The sequence below is a fragment of the Anomaloglossus baeobatrachus genome, chromosome 5, assembly GCF_048569485.1.
Source record: "Anomaloglossus baeobatrachus isolate aAnoBae1 chromosome 5, aAnoBae1.hap1, whole genome shotgun sequence".
Taxonomy (NCBI): domain Eukaryota; kingdom Metazoa; phylum Chordata; class Amphibia; order Anura; family Aromobatidae; genus Anomaloglossus; species Anomaloglossus baeobatrachus.
This window is the reverse complement of record NC_134357.1, coordinates 149,001,309-149,013,484: the sequence shown is the minus strand read 5'-3', so window position 1 is coordinate 149,013,484 and position 12,176 is coordinate 149,001,309.

Genomic DNA, 12,176 nt, shown 5'->3' with positions numbered 1-12,176 from the left:
TTTCTAATCTCATACAGTCATACAGCAGGAATAGATCACCTATGCAGACAGTTTTTTATTCTCCTCACTGATAGAGCGTATTGTAACATCACGCTTGCAAAAAAAAAGTTATACAAAGAAGCGTGAATCATTTCCAGGCACAGCAAAACATTAGCACTCTTTATTGTGTATTGCATTGCTAAACATCTAGATAAATATTCTACTGTTCATCCAAGAAAGAATAGCCTTCTTAATCTTAGATAGGAGTTCTTACAAGACACAAAACACAGCTGCATTTTCTTTTTCGACATTAAGAACACCATTTAACTCCAACTGGTTCAATTTCATATTCCAATCATGTCATATTTCTATTTTACTACAATAAATGTAAAGGAAGGTTTATCTTTGGCAATTTAATTTCATGGGGACAGGTGCGCAACTGCCAAAATCTCCTATGTTCTATGGGTAAAATATACACGCCGCCCCACCTGCACGCTGCAGAAAAGTGCCTAGAATTAACTGCCTGCGACAGGTAGTTCAACCTTGATTTGTGGCTCAGATAGGGAAGAGAGGGATAAGGGACACATGCTCCGCACAGCGCTAAGATTTTCTATCCAGTTAAATCATTTATATTATTCTTCTAGGGCACTTACAAAATGTATTCCTTTCTTTGCATCTGTCAGTTACGTATTTACCAGATGGCAAAAACTCTACTTCACCCTAATGTAGTGAAATTGTGTTCTATACCTGCACATCATCAAAATGGGATTTTTCCAAAGGGCTACATTTCTTAAAGATTAGTCTATATCTATGCAACAGGAAAATAATGAAGTATTGCTGTAGCCCTGAAGAAGCCCAAAGGAGGAAATATTCCTGTGTACTGGAATTATATTGTTTGCATGTGTTCAATATTTTACTGAAAGGCTTATTCTAACTACAGCAACGCCAGCAGGGAACTAACACAACGGACATTGCTGCTGATGTGAAGCCCCACAGGTGTAGTATCGGTGTCGGTGCGTTACCTTCAGGGACTCCACGTTGCTGGATCTCCGTCACTGGTAGGAAATCTTCTGTTTTGATCGTGACGCCACTCTCAGTATTGCGGCCAGTAGGGACCGCCACTGCAGGTTGAGGGTCGCCTGGGGCTGATGGTGTGTGCAGTTAGATGTAGTAGCCTCCTGAGAGTGAGGCAAGCCCCAGGGCCCTGTGTAGGTTTGTAGTACCACAAGTCGCAGAATGACCACACAGGCAGGATGTCTTTCAGGGTTTTTACTCACTTCAGGTGGCAGGGTGAGTAACCCGGGCGTAGCTGAGATGAACCAGGTAGGAACCAGGTATCCTTCAGGCTGACTTTATGAGGGTGACTACTGACTCGCCTTCCTTAGCCCTTGGTGGTTTGGGGTGACCCCGACTTTGAGTCCCTATGGGGGTCACCCAGGGAAGATGCTGCAGCCTCTCTCCCCTTGTTGTTTGCCGTGTGCTTGTTCCCCGGACCAGGCCACTCCAGCCTCTTGCCTCCTATGACCTATGGGCCCTAACTGCGGTTACGTGGCTGCGGCTTTTGTGGTGATGTGGTGTGGGCTTTGAGAGCCCCACACCGGCAGGTTTAGCAGAAGAAAGCTGGATCTATCTTCGCTTCGGGATCTGCCGCCCGGTTGGGCCTGGTGCTCTCTAGCAGTCTCCTTACTTCCCACTCCGTGCACTCTCTAGCTGAAGCTGGCTTTCAGGCAGCACTCCTAGTTGACCGTTCTCCCCCGTCTGTAGCCACTGCGCGGGCGCTGTTAGACAGCAACAGCCCCACAGGTCTGCTCCTCACTGAGCCCTATGGAGTTCTGCTCTAACTGACTCACTGCTCCTCCTCTCCTGTTCTTGCCTACGCCACCTAGCAACCAGACTCTCCACCACACCCCTTGAGAGGAGATGGAGGCTCTACCCCCTCCACTATTCCAGTGAAGGTGAAGGCTTGCCCCCTCCTGGGATCCCCAGGGGTCCTCTCATGGGTACATGTGTGAGACCTGATCACTATGCGCCTGTGTTCCACACCCCTGTCAGCCTTCTGGATTACCTGTGTTGTACTGTCCCCAGCATGGGTGCAGTACTCAGTGGTGCCTGACCAGGTCAGGGGCGCCACATTCCCCCTTAGTTATCACCAGCACGTCCTCGGGCTGCAAGACAACATTTTAAAATGCATAAAACATTAAAACATGTAAAACATTTTTAAAAGCACCAGATATCAGACATCACCACCCTCCACCCACAAGTCCGTTAACCCACCCAAAACCCTCTCAGGAGGCAGGTCACCGGTCCTGTTGGTAACCAGGTCTGGGCCATCCGTTTCTCCAGACCTTTCCTCCAATCTTCCTCTCCCGTTGGCCGCGACTTCAGCCACTTCTGGCAGGATGTAGAGGCGGCTTTCATGGGCTGGTGGTTTCAGGGTATACCTGGCCTGGTGGATCCGCGCCGTCAGCCTCTTCTGGCAGGATTCAGAGGCGGCCTCCACAGTTGGTGCTGACCAGGTACCCTCTTTGTGGTGGTGAGCCAAGGCCCCATAAACAGGCGTGCTCTCTGGTCGCAGGTGAGCCAAGGCCCTTTTCTACGGACGGGCCCCCCTGGTTGCAGACGAGCCAAGCCCCTAAACAGGCTGGCCCTGGTGGTGGTGCCACTGGTGTAACTATTTACACTGCGAGAGTTTGTGGCTATAGCAAGTTCATAGCCTTAAAGTTTATTTCTCACAATAGTTTTTGTGGGCGCATTTCTTAAACGTTGCAAACAAAACTTTTCAAACTTTAACTGGTCAAAACTTCTTACTTTCCTTTACTTTACTCCTCTTTTTCACTAGGGCGTGGGCATGTAGGGCACCGGCACCTGTGACTTTCTTGCTCTCCGTCGTCGTCCGTGGTTGTTTCATCTGTAGGATCTTTGTCTGTTTCTTTTTCTGCATCTGTTTCTTTATCTCTGTCTTTTCTTTCTTGTCTTTCTTGTCTTTCTTGTCTGGGACATGGTGCTACGTCTAAGGCATAGTAGCCCCTTTCTCCTTGATGCAAGGTGAACTGTACTAAGTCCCCAATCTTCAAATTTCTGCCTGAATGTCCTCTGGGCAGGTGGGCTTGAACATCTCTCCGATTTACAAATATGCCCTCTTTTATTCCTTTTACTACAATGAAGCCGTATCCGCTTTTCAAGTTGAAGTCCTCTACTATTCCTCTGTAAAGGGGTCCTCTAGCCTGGGCTTTGGACCTTCTTAGGCACCTTTTCTCCTCCAGGTCTCTGACCGTGACTTCCCTCTGCTCTGGAGACTGTGGTGTTGGAGGATACTTTGTTCTGCTGCGCCGTGTCTTGCGGGCTGGGTTCATGCCTGCGGGCTCCCAGGTGAGGTCTTTGGGCTGATCTTCGTCAGCAGACGGGGTCAGATCTTCCTCATCCCAGCGAGAATAGGGCAGCATCTCTGGCTCTGAGTATAGGTCCACTGCTGGTGGCTCCGGAGTCAGCTCCTCAGCTTCCTGGCCTCCTCTCCCCCTTAGTTCTTCGCTGCACTCTGGTTGTGGCAGTGCTGGGGATGGGCTTTCTTCAGCTGGTCTGGGCGGTGGACTCTCTGGCGCGGCTGCAGGGGTTGCCTGAATCTCCTTGGGGGTATGCGGAGGGAGCAGATACCGATCCACCATCTCTTGTGGGAACTGGGCCTCTAGGTCAGCCTTCAGCTTCCAGTATTCGGGGTCCTCTCCTATCAGGGTCTTCCTAGCAGGGACCTCTCTGGACTGGGGAGCGGTGTCTGCTCTGGCCTTACAGGCCGGGGAAAATAGTGATGCAATCTCTTGGCGGGCCGCGCCTGGCATGGCGGCGGCCTGGTCTTGGCGGGCCGCGCCTGGCATGGCGGCGGCCTGGTCTTGGCGGGCCGCGCCTGGCATGGCGGCGGCCTGGTCTTGGCGGGCCGCGCCCGGCATGGCGGCGGCCTGGATCAGTGTCGCTGTTGCAGGGGGCTCTGTGCAGGCTGGGCTGGACGTCGCTGCAGCGATCGGAGCTTGGCGGGCCGCACCTGGCGGGGTTGCGGCCTGGTTCAGCATCTCACTTGCGGCGCGGACGAGCGTCGCTGCTGCGGTGGGGTCTTGGCGGACTGGGCTCAGCAGGGTGGCAGCCTGGGTCAGTGTCACACCTGCGGCACGGATCAGTATCGCAGTGGTAGTCGGACCTTTGCGGGCCAGGCGGGGCATGGTTGCGGCGGCCTGGATTTGGCGGGCCGCATCTAGCGTGGCTGCGGCCTGGTTCGGTGGCGCCGCGCCGGGCGCCTCTTCCGGGACCGCGGGCGTGGCAGCAGGGGTCGGGGCACTTGCGCTAGCCGGGGCATCACTCGACTCACCCATCTGTGGCAGCATCGGGGTCTGCGTCGTCGCCGCTCGGTCTGACATGCGTCGCGCGGCTCCCTCCTCGTAGGTCCGCACCGCCGCAGCCATCTCCAGGAGCTCCGTGCGTTCTTCCCTAAGCTGTCGCACAATCCCGGCCTCCAGCCGGTCGCAGAAGATGGCAAGCTCCCGGCACCACCAGGCAGCAGTGCCTGGTTCTGGGTATCCGCGTCTGGACTCCATTTTCTCTAACAAGCTGCTGGCTTCTCTTCTGCTCCGCCGTCTCTGGACGTTTCCGCTTTCTTCATCAGCGAGGTCAGGACTCTGCAGAGGATCTCTGGGTAGCCACGCCTCTTCGTGGGCGGTAACTTCTTCCAGCGCGGGCTGCTGTTGTTTTTCAGCGCGCTTTTCATGGTGGCAATATGGCGGCGCTTCCAATTTTTCAAGCGGACCGCCCAGGCACATGGTCACCTGTCTGAACAGGTCTAGTCCTTATCCTGTTCGTGACGCCAGATGTGAAGCCCCACAGGTGTAGTATCGGTGTCGGTGCGTTACCTTCAGGGACTCCACGTTGCTGGATCTCCGTCACTGGTAGGAAATCTTCTGTTTTGATCGTGACGCCACTCTCAGTATTGCGGCCAGTAGGGACCGCCACTGCAGGTTGAGGGTCGCCTGGGGCTGATGGTGTGTGCAGTTAGATGTAGTAGCCTCCTGAGAGTGAGGCAAGCCCCAGGGCCCTGTGTAGGTTTGTAGTACCACAAGTCGCAGAATGACCACACAGGCAGGATGTCTTTCAGGGTTTTTACTCACTTCAGGTGGCAGGGTGAGTAACCCGGGCGTAGCTGAGATGAACCAGGTAGGAACCAGGTATCCTTCAGGCTGACTTTATGAGGGTGACTACTGACTCGCCTTCCTTAGCCCTTGGTGGTTTGGGGTGACCCCGACTTTGAGTCCCTATGGGGGTCACCCAGGGAAGATGCTGCAGCCTCTCTCCCCTTGTTGTTTGCCGTGTGCTTGTTCCCCGGACCAGGCCACTCCAGCCTCTTGCCTCCTATGACCTATGGGCCCTAACTGCGGTTACGTGGCTGCGGCTTTTGTGGTGATGTGGTGTGGGCTTTGAGAGCCCCACACCGGCAGGTTTAGCAGAAGAAAGCTGGATCTATCTTCGCTTCGGGATCTGCCGCCCGGTTGGGCCTGGTGCTCTCTAGCAGTCTCCTTACTTCCCACTCCGTGCACTCTCTAGCTGAAGCTGGCTTTCAGGCAGCACTCCTAGTTGACCGTTCTCCCCCGTCTGTAGCCACTGCGCGGGCGCTGTTAGACAGCAACAGCCCCACAGGTCTGCTCCTCACTGAGCCCTATGGAGTTCTGCTCTAACTGACTCACTGCTCCTCCTCTCCTGTTCTTGCCTACGCCACCTAGCAACCAGACTCTCCACCACACCCCTTGAGAGGAGATGGAGGCTCTACCCCCTCCACTATTCCAGTGAAGGTGAAGGCTTGCCCCCTCCTGGGATCCCCAGGGGTCCTCTCATGGGTACATGTGTGAGACCTGATCACTATGCGCCTGTGTTCCACACCCCTGTCAGCCTTCTGGATTACCTGTGTTGTACTGTCCCCAGCATGGGTGCAGTACTCAGTGGTGCCTGACCAGGTCAGGGGCGCCACACTTACTGAACAGGCAATGCAAACATTTTTGTTTCAATTGTTTCCTTTTTGTGTCACCTTTGACATTGTGTCCTTGTCACAAGAACTGTTCAGGGTGCGGTTCCCTTACAAGTTCCTATCTGATGAGACTAGGGAAGGTGGTCGTGGTGGTGGAGAGGTAAGTGTGTGGCTATCAAGTTAGGCCGGGGTCACACGGGGATTACTGCGATCCCCTCGCATGACACTTGGCTCATGCTGGCAGTACAGCAGAGCAGAGTGTCATGCGAGTGTCCTTGCGACAGCTGCGGGGGGCGGGCCGGCTCTGAGGAGGGGCGGGCCAGCTCTGAGGAGGTGAGGGAGGGATTTATCTTCCTCTCTCCTCTGTTGCCAGCTATTGCCCTTCTCGCCCTGCACTCGCGGTACACCGGTTTACCGCAAGTGCAGTGCAATCTTTCTTTCGCCCCATAGACTTGAATTGGTGCGAAAGAAAACAGGATCGCATTACAGTTGCAACATGCTGCGATTGTTTTCTTGGTCCGATTAAGGTCGAGAAAATAATCGCTCATGGGTGCTGACACATAGGCTAATATTAGTCCGATTTTTTATCGCACTCCACTCACACAGATTTTCACGCTGTGTGGCTTAGGCCTTATGCTTACCCTTGCAAAACTATGACTAGAGAGCAGCTCTAGACTGAGCTCTCCGTTTCGCTGATGTGGCAGCTAGTAATGAGTGAGCACTAAAATACTCGTGCGTGATACGAGAATTGAGCAGGTTGGATGCTCTGATGGGTGCGATTTGAGTAATGAGTATAATGAAAGTCAATGGGAAACGCAAACATTTTTTAGAATACCTCCCCAAGAGGGGTGAGAGGCAGGAAAATAGCTGAAATTGATGTACACAACTCTCAAATTGAATGGGAACAGCAAAGGGAAGATGCCTGGATGCCTATTTTACCCACAGGTCGCTGCTGGTTACAATGTTGTCAGAGTATTATGCTACTTAACCGTTTCTGTTCCTGCAGTTTGTTGCTGGGCAGACTTAACCTTTTACCTTTATTTCTACACAAACACTCTACACCTTACACATTATACCATATTGTACCTTACATAACATTACACTACCTTACATGATAACATCTTATATTACGTATAACACTATGCATATTATATATTACTTTATCACATTTGTCATGGCACATCACAATATATCACATTATATTACAATTCACATACCACAATATTTACAAAAGACGCACAGCATAATTCACATTACACTACAAGACAATATATTGGCGCAATTGGTGTCTTCAGGGACAGGAATTATTAATCAGGCCATGACGGAGCCTCTGTTCGGGCTCTGAACAGAAGGTGGATGATGATGATGGTGAGCTGGATTTACTGCTACTACAGGAATGTGACCTCCATTTTCCAGAACTGTTACACCTGTTCTCTCTTCTACGCACTCATTAGTAGTTTGAACTTACTTGTACAGATACTGGCCAGTGACGGGTTCATTCAACATTATTTGAGTGCCCATATAAATTATACAGATGGCTGTATCATATACATCAAAAACTTTATTTTTACCTTTTACTAGGGCTGGGCGGACCTGGACTGTAAAAGTAAGGATCCGCACGGTTTCAAAGTTACCCGGGCGCCGGACCCGGGCCTGGGATTGCGAGCGTTTGATTCAGATCCGACACTCAAGAAAATAAAAAAATAATGGAAAAATAAAAAAATAAGAATGAAGCAAGAGCTTCATACTTACCCAGGCTCCGGCCGGCTGTACAAAGCTCCTGTGGCCTCCATGTGCCACTCATTTCATATGCACGGCTTTCCCCATCTGTGATTGGTGTAGTCAGATGTGCCCCCAGCCTTTGTGGCAGTGTCTGACTGCTTCCGCTCACAGACGCTGTCTGTGGGTCAGACAAGTGTGGCGCCCTGGACAAGCCAGGTCGTTACAGAACTACATCCACACACCCCACACCCGGCTAGGCACACCAAAGTCAAACATAAAACCCTTGTTGCCTTCCTCCAGGGGCTGATGTCCACACCAGGGGGTGGGCCAGGCGGTTGGCCCCACCCACCGAGGAGTTCACAGTCCTGGAGGCGGGAAAAGGAAGGAGTTCAGTGCAGTTTGAAGTTTGAGAAGTGAGGAGTGTGGTAGTAGAGGAGACTGACCGTGTCCGGGTGCGTGGCCCGGGCACATGCAGCAAGGTTGGCAGACGGTGGTGACCGTCTGCAGGAGAGGCCGATTGGAGCGAACCGTAAGGACCGTGGAGGGGCGGTGGCCCGGCGGTACCGGATCGCAGAGCAAAGAGAAGCCAGCATCATCTGGCAGGGCTTATGGACCCCGACCAGGCTAGGAGTCGCCGTTAAACTGGTCAAATCCGTTAGCGAAGGGAACCTCCGGGGTTTCCCAGCAGTCAAGACCCGATTGAAGGCAACAGCTCACACCGTAGAGGGAAACACAGTCACCGCCAAGGCTACAGTTCCCAGGGCCAGAGCCTGCGGGCAAACAGGGGCTCCTTCAGCATCCATCCAAGCTGGGGAGCGGGTTACCGGTGGGAACCCATTGGAACCGTAAACACAACACAGGTGCAGGGAAAGGCAGTCACCATCAACATACCGGCAGGACTACCGCAGCCACCTGTGAGACCCGTCCATCCAGCCGTTTGTTTGACCAGAGACTCCGTGTGAATTACTGGCTGAGTGAGTACCATCGTGCCGTGCGGCACAGCGCTGCCCCCGCGACCCTGCACCTCACCAGGCCCCGTAACCCGCCTGCCATCCATCCCTACCTCCCTCACCGGGCCCCGGGACAACCAACCCCCCCTACCCAAGCTGCTCACTGTCACCGCTCCCGGGATCCCCGTCCAGAGCAGCGGTGGTGTAACAACCTCACCACAACCGTGGGTGGCATCACGGACAATCAATCCCCAAAACCATTCCCCTTTTCACTCACGGGCAAGGAACGCCGCTCGAGTCCCCGGGATCCGGCCCACCGCTTGAGCCACCACCGAGCAGCAGCAGCAGAGCAGTCGGACCCGAGCAGTGGGTGAGCGCAGCCTCCCCTCCTCCACCCGCGACACAAGCAGAGAAGGAAACATTGCTGGCATGGCTCATCCTGGGCCTCCCTGTGCATGATTCATGCACTGGGGGGCTCAGGCTGAGCAGATGGGGAAACATTGCTGGGGCGGCTCAATTTAGGCCTCCCGGTGCACAATTTATGCACCAGGAGGCGCAGGCTGAGCAGAGGGGGAAACATCGCCGGCGCGGCTCATCTTGGACTCCCTGAATCATGAAGCAGGCAGCTCAGGCTGTAAAGAGAAGTACACATCGCGGGTGCAGCTCATCCTGAGCTTCCTGCTTCATGAAGCAGGCAGCTCAGGCTGTACAGAGAAGTACACATCGTGGGTGCAGCTCATCCTGAGCTTCCTGCTTCATGAAGCAGGCAGCTCAGGCTGTACAGAGAAGTACACATCGTGGGTGCAGCTCATCCTGAGCTTCCTGCTTCATGAAGCAGGCTGCTCAGGCTGAGCAGAGCAGGACACATTTTGAACTCACCCCCCTATCACATGACAAATTACGTCATAACTGGAAGGAGCCCATACATTCTAGCATCTACCTTTAGTTTTAGTGCACGATCTAGACCCACACAGCTCTGGAAGTGAATGCGTGACTGACAAGCAACTTGCCGCCATGACATGGAGCATGTGTGAGTACACTGCGAGCGCTGCTGTCCCCTATCTCTTAGACCAACATTTTTAATCCCCGGATTCCGGTTCCCATAGACTTATATGGGTACCGAATTCTGCACCAGATCCAGAATTTTTAAGAAAATGAACAGAGTTTTTGTGAGTCTTCTCAGCTCTACCTTTTACCTTTTGTGCTTCCACTATTTCCTCATAGATTGTAAGCTTGTGAGCAGAGCCCTCACTACTCTTGGTATGCGTTGAATTAGTTGTTGAACTGTAATATCTTATCTTGTCTAAACTGTAAAGTGCGGTGGAATTTGTTGGCGATATAGAAAATTGTTGTTATTATTGTTATAAAGAAAAAAAAGACTTCCATGGGATATATGACTTTCAAACTAAGAAAAAGAAATACATTGACAAACGAATAAAGCCACAACATTGGTATGTATGTACAGGAGGAGCAGAGGGAACATCTGAATGGCTGAGCATTTACAGAATCAGAGCCTGTACTGCCAATCCATAGCAGGGGACCTTGGTGTTTCAGCCATAGTTATATATTACGTGCTGAATGTATAGGTGACCAGACCTCCATTATGAAAATTGGATTGATTATTTATATTTGATGCCACTAACAGCTTTCCTGGTCCTTTGCGTGGGTCTTCAGTTTATGTAGCAAGGAGACCTATGAGATCACGTGGGGGGTGATGCACATCAATGATGTGCTGGTCCTTGACCACACAGGCCCCAGTGCCAGAAGAACGAAAGACACGAATGGATGACCAGGGAAGCTGAGGCACGATCAGGTGAGGGCCCTGAACTGTATTTTTTTATACTTTAACTCTTTCCTGGATCTCAGAAGAATTCAGCAAATTGTCAAATGGCTAACTGTTGTTTATGCGATTTTTGAATCCCAAAAATGTAGTATTCATTAGAATCCAAAATTTTCAGGAAATTTATAATGAATTTTATTCATTGTAAATCAGTTTACTCTTCATAGTATGTATGGTGGTTGGAAGGTACATCAACAATATAAATATGGTTTTGATTTAAATGAACCAGATAAATATCATGGTAATCACCTCTACAGTCCCTGACAGAAGTTCTGTTGCTTATCCATGTTATGTAAATGAAAGCTTATAGCCTGACTTTAAATTCATCCATTGGTTTCATAAATTACTCTTTTGAAAGCTGAAACCCTCCCAAATTTGGTTTAGGTTATGAAAATAAAGTTGCTGCAAAGCTGAAATATTGATCATTTAATGAACACAGAAAAGTCAGATTTTGGCAAGACAAAAGTTTTGTCGCCTTGTCATATAATGCACCCAATCCTAGTTTACATCCTCACCTGTGCTCACTAAATGATCGGTTAATTAGTGGGTGTGTATAAAAAGACACCCAGCACCCCAGACCTTCATTTGAACTGCAACTTGACCTCTAACAACATGCCAAAAATCCACCCTGCGACCAAAGCCTTGATTATCAAGAGGCTGAAGATCAGACCCACTGCAGAGGTGCTTGGCACCTTTAATGTGTCACAGTGTCAAGTACAAAGAATTAAAAAACGATTTGAAGAGACTGGAAATGTTTTTGACAAGCCCAGGTCCAGAAGACCGCGCAAGACAACTGCTCAGGAGGAACGTTTGTTGGTTAGAAAATCCAAAGCCAGACCCTCTTCCACTGCAGCAGAGCTCCAAAAGGCCTGATCACCTCAAGTCCCTGGGTCAACTATAACAGTTTGTAGGATTCTGTCTCGAACTGGCCCCCATGGTCGAATCAGTGCCCAGAAGCTAGCCCTAAACAAAAGGAAATTAAGAAAACGTGTGACATTTGCCGAGTCCCACAGTCTGCTAAACAGATGGATGCTGGAAAAGTGGCAGAAGGTGAATTTCTCTGATGAATCTTCAGTTGAATTATACCACAGCCGCCGCAAATACTGCAGGAGACCTACTGGAGCCCATATGGTTCCAGAAAGCAGTTAAGTTTGGTGGTGGAAAGATCATGGTCTGGGGTTACATTCAGTATGGGTGTGTGTAAAACATTTGCAAGGTGGAAGGCAATATCAATAGCCTAAAATATCAAGAAGTATTAGCTACCTCTTACATTCCCAATCATAAAAGGGGTCAAATTCTGCAACAGGATGGTGCTCCATCTCATACATTCATCTCTAGAACAAAGTTCCTCCTGGCAAAGAAGATCAAGGTGCTCAAGGACTGACCAGCCCAGTCACCAGATATGAACATCATTGAGCATGTTTGGGGTAGGATGAAAGAGGAAGCTTGGAAGACAAAAGCAAAGAATCTAGATGAACTCTGGGAGGCATGTAAGACTGCATTCTTTGCTATACCTGATGACTTCATCAATAAATTATATGAGTTATTGTTGAACCGCATGGATGCAGTCCTTCAAGCTCATGGAAGTCCTACAAAATATTAACTATGGTTCTAATAGCACCACAACTTCATTCAACAGTGTTATGCAACATATCTTTGTATTAGAAGTTAATTATTTGTTTGAATT